The sequence below is a fragment of the Sinocyclocheilus grahami genome, unplaced genomic scaffold (assembly GCF_001515645.1).
Source record: "Sinocyclocheilus grahami isolate Dianchi unplaced genomic scaffold, SAMN03320097.WGS_v1.1 scaffold294.1, whole genome shotgun sequence".
Taxonomy (NCBI): Eukaryota; Metazoa; Chordata; class Actinopteri; order Cypriniformes; family Cyprinidae; genus Sinocyclocheilus; species Sinocyclocheilus grahami.
Window position 1 is genome coordinate 436,392 of NW_015505473.1, and position 10,038 is coordinate 446,429.

General features: G+C 36.6%; 1 long non-coding RNA gene across 1 annotated transcript in view; it reads left to right on the plus strand.

The window, feature by feature from the left end:
• LOC107600902 (uncharacterized) overlaps positions 1-9,781 on the plus strand; it is a 21,450-nt gene extending 11,669 nt beyond the window's left edge. The window contains exons 2-3 of the long non-coding RNA XR_001610854.1: positions 1,016-1,019; positions 9,678-9,781. This is a non-coding gene — a long non-coding RNA (uncharacterized lncRNA). The remainder of the gene's footprint in view (positions 1-1,015; positions 1,020-9,677) is intronic.
• The last annotated feature ends 257 nt before the right edge of the window (positions 9,782-10,038 follow it).

Genomic DNA, 10,038 nt, shown 5'->3' on the forward strand with positions numbered 1-10,038 from the left:
TCTATCTATCTATCTATCTATCTATCTATCTATCTATCTATCTATCGTTCTATCGTTCTATCATTCTATCTATCGTTCTGACTGTATCTATGTTTCGGTTGCTCTATTGTTCTGTCACTCTGCCATTCTATGGATTCTATCATCCAATCCGTCCGTCTATCTATCTATCTATCTATCTATCTATCTATCTATCGTTCTGACTGTATCTATTTTTCGGTTGCTCTATCGTTCTGTCACTCTGCCATTCTATGGATTCTATGATCCATCCATCTGTCCGTCCGTCTATGCATCTATCCGTTTATCTATCTATTGTTCTGTCTGTCTGTCGTTCTTTCTATCATTCTTTCTATCATTCTATCTATCGTTCTGACTGTATCTATTTTTCGGTTGCTCTATTGTTCTGTCACTCTGCCATTCTATGGATTCTATCATCCAATCCGTCCGTCTATCTATCTATCTATCTATCTATCTATCTATCTATCTATCTATCTATCTATCTATCTATCTATCTATCTATCTATCTATCTATCTATCTATCTATCGTTCTATCGTTCTATCTATCTATCTATCTATCTATCTATCTATCTATCTATCTATCTATCTATCGTTCTATCGTTCTATCTATCTATCGTTCTATCTATCTATCGTTCTATCTAGCATTCTATCGTTCTATCAATCATTCTGTTTGTCTATCCATCCGTCCATCTGTCTATCTGTCATTCCATCGATCGTTCTGTTGTTCTATCGTTCTATTTAATTTTATCTGGATTGTCTAGCAGGATCCTGTTCTCTCCCTCAAACAGACATTAAGGCCACACTAGTTTCAACCTACTATTAATGACTGTGTTAAGACCAAGCATAAGCCTCCGCCAACCGGCTGTTTATGCAGTGGGCTGAATGAACCATAGCCCACTCCTTCTAGCGCAACAATCCAAGTCCACCTTTGATCAACAGTCATTTAGTTTAATGCTGTTCAAACATTCAGAATAGTAGAACGACTGGCATTTCTTTAAAGTTTAGTTTTTTACACTTTCAAATAATATTTCATTCACTGCAATTGGGCATTTAAAACCATGTTGTATTTGGAAATGCTGCTAATGAGGTTTATAATGCCCCCCACTCCTTACTTTTCAGGTAATTCTTTCACCCATGGGTCCGTTCCAGCATTCACTTAGCATTGATGCCTGGCGCAATGTGCATTTAGTTGTCGCTGAACAACCCATATGACTCTGCTCTTCTACTACAGGCAGTACGGTCACATGGCAGAAGGCTCCTCCTGCCCACCCCAGCCCCCTCTAGATGCCCCTTCAACCTGATGGATGTCATCAATAATGGACGCCCGTTGCTCACTCCCACCCCGGGACAGAAAATCACAAGCCAGCCAAAGTGGCAGCCCGAGCCCAGCAGAGGTGTGATAATTCACATCCACATTTTTACTTTTAAATTTCATCAAGTAGTTTACCTCCCCAAACATGCCACAGGCTGAGGGGGAAAGCTGACAAAGAAATGTGGGTTTGATAGGAGCTGGAGAAATCCAGCCTGACTGTCTTTGCTCAGGGTAAAACCCACCGAATGAGGTAAACGCATCAGTGGCAGGGGCTGTCTCGACACGGGTGGAGAGGGAGAATGAAGGTGACGAGAGAGAGAGAGAGAGAGAGAGAGAGAGAAGTGCTGGGGAAAGGCTGGATTCACTGGCTAGGACATAATGAAGCCCACCAGGCAGGGTGAGCATTAAGGGCTGTCACTTGTATTGGCAGCTCCCCCCTTCCCAACACCTCTCAGTGCACAGCAAAGACAGTCAGCTGGACACGGCTTCATAATTCATTTACAGTCTCTATCGCTGACCCAAGGAAATGTAGATCCAGAAAGGAAGAAAAAGTGAAAAAGAGAGGAGAGAAAAGGATCGGAGATGTGGAAGATGTGGAAGAGACTCACTTACCAAAAGTGCTATTACCATGTTTTTCGGAGATGGGTACTATTTGAATGTTACAACTGGTTCCTTTCAGTTGCACAATAGAGATTTCGTTTTAATGTAATCCATGTGATAATTTGGGTTATTTGGGCTGTTAATAGGCAATATAAATAATGTGTATGGATCCATGAATAGACGCTACCTATTATGTACACACATGAAAAATATTTTCAAGCGCTGTCAAAATTATATATGTATGTATATATGTATATAATTATGCATTATAAAGAAATATTAAAATGTAAATTATATAATACATTCAATAATTTAGATTATTTTTTCGAAAAGTTAAAAAGATTATATCCGTAAGTGTGTTTGAGAGAAAACATTTTTAAGTGCTGTTAAAAATAATATAAATTATGATTTAATAAAAAACTATATATATATATATATATATATATATATATAATATTTTAAAATTAAGAAAAGTATATTGTGTGTTAAAAATAATATAAGTATATAATATAAAATTATATAAAAATAACTATATAAAAATGGTAATATTTTATATACATATATACACACACACACATACATACATTCTGGTTTAATTTGATATATTGAAATATATTTGAATTAAACAAAAATCTGTATAGGAAGATGTTTAAGATTAAAAATTGTATATAATAATAATCAGAATTGAGATATAACTTTTTAGGAAATATCTGTTTTAGGCTTACAATCAGGGTTAGGTGCTTCTACACCCTTGTTAATCAGCTATCATTTCCCACTGATTTTAGGAATAAATTATGGGTAGGGTTAGGTTTAGGGGTAGGGATTGGGTTTATATTTTTGGACAATAATGTTGATCCAGGATCATCAAAAGATATTGATCCAGGAACACGTCTTACTTGGCAAAATCACGGCGACCATGATATATGAATATGGTAATAATAAGTTTTCATGGCAACAAAGTACTATGTCATTACTATCACTGCAGCGTGGTACTGCCATAGTATTTTTGTAAGCAGAGGAGTGTGGAAAAGAAGGAAGAACTGAATACAGAATGATGGATTTGGCAAGCAAATAAAGAGAGAGAGAGAGAGAGAGAGAGAGAGAATCCAGAGACGGCGGGTGGGTCAGGGATGGCATAGCAGAGAGGCAGAGATAAGGTAATGACAGGGTAGCGGGCCGGACTAATGCTGTAGCTGGACCAGGTCTGTGGCAGTTGAGCTGATCATCATAGTCCTGCCATCTGGAAAAGCCTGTTTCCTTTCTGCAGAGCTCATCACCTCCCCCGTATCGGATCGGACCGTACCACAGCACAACATGCCAGCAGACTGGCACGACTCAGCACTCCAAGTCCAGCCCTGCCATACAGACACATCTGCAATAAACCCCCACCCAGAACAAGAGCTGAACACCACTCACAATCTACAGATAATGAGTGCAAGGGGGTAGGAGATACAAGCAGATATCACAATATTCTCGATATTTTGGCACGCATCAATATATAGTGGGATCCAAAATCTTACATAACTGTTTCTAATTTAGCATTTTTCTAATTGAATAGATTTTCTTTCATTAGAAATTATATTGTCAGCATGACAATTGGAGTATGCAAACTCAAGCTGCAAGAACTCCATGTTTGTGTCAAACCTGTTATTCAGCAAGAATAGAAGCAAGAAAATTTGACCTTCTGTGTGATCAATGTCACAAATTTGATTATTTGATTAGTGATATTCATTTCACATTCTAACTGTTTTTAGGTATTTTTCAAATCGTTTTCTTTAATCCACATTTGTCTTTTTGCCTTTTAAATAGTAATTCCGTTTTTTGTACCACTTTTGTACCACGATGTACTGTGTAAATCACAAGATGCACATTTATTTATTTTATTTTATTATTTGTTGTATTTGATACAAAATACTGTAACTGGCCTAGCACACAGTAGAGTATTTATTTTATTATTTTATTTTATTTCATTTCATTTTATTTTATTGTAAACAGTATAAAATAATCATAAGATACTACAAGATCTAATAGCACTATTGAACCTTTTTTTGGCATCCATAATTTCATCATTCCAGAGTAATAAGAAGCATTTATTGGGCCTTTCTTGTTATAGGGTTTGGAACAATGTTCCTGGTATTTCTGAGATAATTCACACAATCTGAACATTTTCTCTGTGGTTTACTGGTTACAAAACAAATCATTAGAGGAAAGCTTGAGAGAATTAGCAACTGTACTAAGGGGGCGGGGCTTAGAGTTAGTTACTCTATTTGTTCCGCCTTCTTTCTTTTTTATGTGTTGGTTCAATGTAAACTGATTGGAATGCTCATTCCCTACAAAGCAGTGTTTTATACCCGTTGACAAGTTTGAACAGGTTTATCGGTTTAACCTGTATAGCATCCACCTCACACTGATATATATATGCAAAAAGACCTGCTGTGTTAAAGGCCGATCTTTGACGATTCTTTATGTTGTGGACACTGTCTACGTTAAGCACTGCAATTTTCCCCTGTGGAAATAGGCAAAGAAATTAAATTGATTTAGGAAAGCTGACAGATGAGAGAACTCCAGCGGTCCAGCAGCCGTGTGCTTCAATTGAACGTTTATTCCCTGCAGAATTTGCCCTGTATTATTAAACCTCTCCACAGAACTGACCTTCACATATATCTTACTCTCCAAGTTTTTCTCGGATGTTAAGCGCTCTAAATTTCATTTTTTATTCCAGTTCTGGTTATTTTGCTCAAAGTAATGATTGACACTTACAGAGAGGGCGTATTGGTAAGTCGATACATTTACATGCATTGTTGGCCATTTTATAGAGTCTGGGTGTCATCGATATCTAAATCTATAGAGGAAGAGTAGATGACTTGTTATCATCTTTCTCTTATCATGTGGAAGATGAACACATCATAATTATTGTCTCAACAATATAGATTCTGTAGTTTCGGTCGAGCACATCTTTTGTTCTATGGTGGGAATTGATCATTATATCATAGTAATTATGTTACAAGTCTGTTTTCATTGCGGAACTATGGAGTGAAAGAGAAAGACATTGATATTGTCCAGAGAACCTCCCATTCGATGTTGTTTCTTTTTCGGAAATCCAATTTCTGGCCTAACCAAGTTGAGTTTTCTGCTTCAGTGAAGTGCACAGGCATAGTCAGTCACCTACAGTATAATTAAACCCAAACAAACTCCATCAATCAGCTGACATTAGTCCAGGAAACACACACAAACACACACATGCAATCTGGAAATCAAGTTTAGAAAGCGGGCAGCAAGCAGCGTGATTACAGCAGTAGAGTGAGTTACAGGTGAGCCCTGAGGGAATGGAGACGCTAGTGGAGCATAACGCTGACCACACACACACACACACCGAGCAGGATCACATGCAAAGAAGCATGTGTAAATGTTACATGTGGTGCTCAATAGTGCCGTTAAATCCCAGAAGTGGAAGAACAGAATCTTTATTACTGATTCTCGTAGGAGCTGTGGCCTAGCAGGTACTATATTTTCTTATGCATTGAGATGTGGCTCTCATGTGGGCAACTCAAGTTTTCTGATATCTATTTGACATTAGTCCAGGAAACACACACAAACACACACATGCAATCTGGAAATCAAGTTTAGAAAGCGGGCAGCAAGCAGCGTGATTACAGCAGTAGAGTGAGTTACAGGTGAGCCCTGAGGGAATGGAGACGCTAGTGGAGCATAACGCTGACCACACACACACACACACACACACACACCGAGCAGGATCACATGCAAAGAAGCATGTGTAAATGTTACATGTGGTGCTCAATAGTGCCGTTAAATCCCAGAAGTGGAAGAACAGAATCTTTATTACTGATTCTCGTAGGAGCTGTGGCCTAGCAGGTACTATATTTTCTTATGCATTGAGATGTGGCTCTCATGTGGGCAACTCAAGTTTTCTGATATCTATTATAACCTGTCTCTATCCAGAAATAAGTAAATAAATGAGGAGGCAAAAAATAATAATAACATGTTAAATCTACAGGTTTGCATTGCAAAACTGTTTAATAAAATAAAAAATTAACTATTTCCTGTTTATTTTGTTTATTCACTTTTTTGACAAATTGAAAAGGGCAGTCACACAACGATCTGTGACAATTAATAAATAAATCCAAAATGGCAAAATAAAAATAAATAATAATTATATAATTTAATAAAATAATTCATTTGAAATTTGTTTTTGGATCAAAAACAGTGTAAAGAATTTTTACTCAAAATTCAATTTGGCCAAATTAAAGAAGATGCAATGCAACAGTGAATAAATCAACCCTAGATGATGAAAAATGCAAGATAAATATTGATTATAAATGTCCTTAATTCATTCAATGCTGAATTAATTAAATATAATTTAATATAATTATTAAAGTTTTTTTCCCCAAAACTTCAAGGCAATCCCATAGCTCATTGTGCCAATTAATAAATATATCCAAGATGGCAGAAGTAGTGAGAAAATAATTGTCCTTAATGTGGTTAAAGGTGGCGATTTTTCAAAAACGCTTTAGAAAACTGATTTGGGCTGAGTAGCAAAACAAATTTGTAGCCAATCAGCAGTAAGGGGCTTGTCTACTCATGATGTGGAGGAAAGAGCGTTCAGTGCACAGGACAGACATTAGCCGAGCCGAGCGACAGAAAGATAGAGATGGGGGATAAAAAACAAAAGAGGAAAATGTCTGCAGAACAAAAGAAGGCTTAATGCAAGAAGTAGGACCCGTGTAAATATCGGATCAGCTTTCCAGCACTGGAGAGAACTCAAGGAGCGGAAGGCCTGCGATCGGACGCCGAGGCTGCTTTGTTTCTTCTCGATAGGTGAGTAACACCGTATCTGCACCGCAACAGCTAAAGTCTGTCTAGAACACTGGACGCAACAAAGCAACCGTTGAAAATCATTTGAAATTTGTGTCAATACATCATAAATAGAGCGCAGCACCAGTTTTCTGTGGGGGATTTGTCGTGTCATGCCGCATGCCGTCCAGTGTAGGATGTATATCTATGGTGTAGACAGCATCACTGATTATAATGAGTTCTATAGTATTTTGTCGGGCCTCACCACTCGCATCCAGTGTAGACACGGTGTAACATTGGTTTTGCTTTGTTTCACGGAACTAATCGTTGCTTAGGTTGTGTACGTATGTGTGGGGCAGAGCTATCAAAATAGGGGCGAGACCCTTTTGAGGTAGGGGTGTGTTTGTTTTGGTGATTTCAAATGTCAACACTGGCTACCAGAAATCACTTATTTGCCACCTTTAATATCAAAATAGTATTGACTAAAAACTTTTTACTATTAATTTTACTATTACACTATTATAGTATAATGAATTAATGATGGCTGCATTCTAAAACCCATACTCTATAAGTAGGTATTTTTTTAATAAGTACGATGATTTCACGATTATTCAAAAAGTATATTCTGGATAGTATGAATGTGTAGAATTGTATGAACGTATTATATCTACCATGTTGTTACTGTCATGTGACCTACCAGAATCAGTTGTAGGCTACCTCTCCTATGGCCTCATGGGCTAGAATCTTGCCATAAGTAGTTGGTCATCTGTGTACTTTTCTGTTTAATGTAAATGAATTCTGACACATTACTCTTCTCCCAAACTGTTTTTTTGCTTACTATTTAGTAGGGAAGTATGTGATTTAGGATGCAGCCAATGTTATATACATTTGCATTTCTACCAACTGTGTGGGTGGAGCTTAGTGGAGTAAATTGAAACTGAAGCATGAACAGGTTTGCAGTCATTGAGAATGCACACTTTTAAAGATGAGAGTTTTAAGGCCACAGATAAATTCACATTTAATCTGGGTTATTTTATGGAGTTTGATTTCCGTTGCACCCTAAGCATAGCACCTGTGTTGCTCGCCTCCCTCTCTCACACACAGTAAACAGGTTAGCATGGTGTGTATCTTTTCTCAGGAGATGACAGCTTGTTTGTGGGTGTATGTGCGTGCGTGTGTGAGTTTCTCTTTGAAGTGTCACAGCTTTTCAGACTCCGTTGCTGCCTCACTGTGCGCTGTGTGTGTCTCCGCCCCCAGGTCAGCCCTCTGCGTTTGAAGCGACAAATCGGCCGTCAGCGCGCATGTCGGATACCAGGCACCATAGCGTTCTGTCTCTCTCTCTCTCTCTCTCTCTCTCTCTCTCTCTGCAGATGTTCTCTCTACCTATTCAGCAGGTATATCTTTATCTGCACTTTCACACACATGCACACAAAAAACACATGAGCTCTGTTCCAAAACCTGAGCAAGCTGTCTCTTTATGCAACATTTTAAAATATCACTGGCATGCTTACAGTGTGAAGCCTGTTCCAAAAGATGAGCATTATGCTTCCTCATAGTTACCTTCTTTAAACCATAAAAGAAGACTAGATCATAATTGACTGTGACAATGAGAAAATAAATTCAAGATGGCAGACTATGCAAGACAAATGTAGTCTATATGTCCTCAATTCATTAGATGCTGAAAAGAATTGATTAAAAATAAGCAGGCCTTTTATTCATATTTATTAATTTTGTAGTCCTGTCAAACGATTAATCGCGATTACTCGCATCCAAAATAAAAGTTTTTGTTTACATATGTGTGTGTATGTATATATAAATACAAGCACATACAGCATATATTTTGAAAATATTAACATGTATCCATATATCTTTATTTATATATTTATATACCCATATAAATTATATCATATATAAACGTGACATTTTTCTTAAATATAGCTATACATGTGTAACGAATTTAGCTCACAACAGGAAATATGAATAATTAACCATAACTAGTTATAATTAAGAAAACTTTTATTTTGGATTCGATTAATCGCGTGACAGCACTATTAATTTACTTGCTAAATTGAAGAGGACAATCCCGCAATGAACTATGACATGAATAATAAAAAAAAAAATCCAAGATGGTGTAAGATGTGGAAGAATAAATGTCCTAAATATGTTCAATACTGGAATAGTACTGATTAAAAATAATTTTATATAAATAATTTTACCCAAAATTTCATTTGGCCAGTTGAAGAAGACAATTTCATAATGCGCTGTGACAGTGAATAAGTAAATCCAAGTTGGTAGGTGATACAAGAGAAATATCAATTTATATACTGATTTAATTAATACAATATTGAAAAATATTGATTAAAAAGTTTACTTATTAAACTGTTTTATCCAATATCTCATCATGCACTGTGCCAATGAATAAACAAAAAGATGTTGAACAATGCAAAATAGATATTGATTAAAAAAGTAATGATTCATTCAGAACTATAAAAACGTGTAAAATGTTTAATATGAATAATACAGTAGTTGCGTACTTATTTTTATTTATTTATTTGTTTGGCTAAATTGAAGAGAGCAATCCTACAACACACTGTGACCACACTAATATCATATAAATTAAATATAGTTTAATTATTAAACTATTTTATCCAAAATCCCATAGTGCACCATGCCAATTATTGAATAAAAAAGATGTTGAACAATGCAAGACTACTAAGGCTCACATGTGAGCATGCATGGGAAACTCCTGAGGGGCATAACGGTCAGTTATGACATGTCCCATACAAATTCATTCACTAATCAAAACAGCACATTCACTTCACAGGCAATGGTGGATTCGTAGTTAGCTACGCTAGAATAAACCATTAATTTTACGTAAATGTTTCACATGAGCGAGTCAAAATGAAATTTAGCGATTTCTTCGCTAAAATCAGGTTAGTTTCTTATCATACGATTTAAACACATTACAGCACTGAAAACTTCTACTACTTGTAGGAAGGCACATTCAAGCTATAGTTTTATCTGATTTTGATCAGAAACTGGTGCGCACATGTATAAGAAGTTACGTAAATGTTTCACATGAGCGGGTCAATATGAATACAATGATACATAACAAATAATAAGGCCTTACATCAGTGAAATGAGGAGCATCGCTCAGATCCCCTACACAGTGCTGAAAAAGGGGATTTCTTTGCCCAAGATCAGACCGATTTATTCTGGTACCATTTATATGAGCTGCTAATCTGAGATTCCGTTGTCAGAAAAAGACCTATGCTCCACTAACGACAGAAATTTCCAAT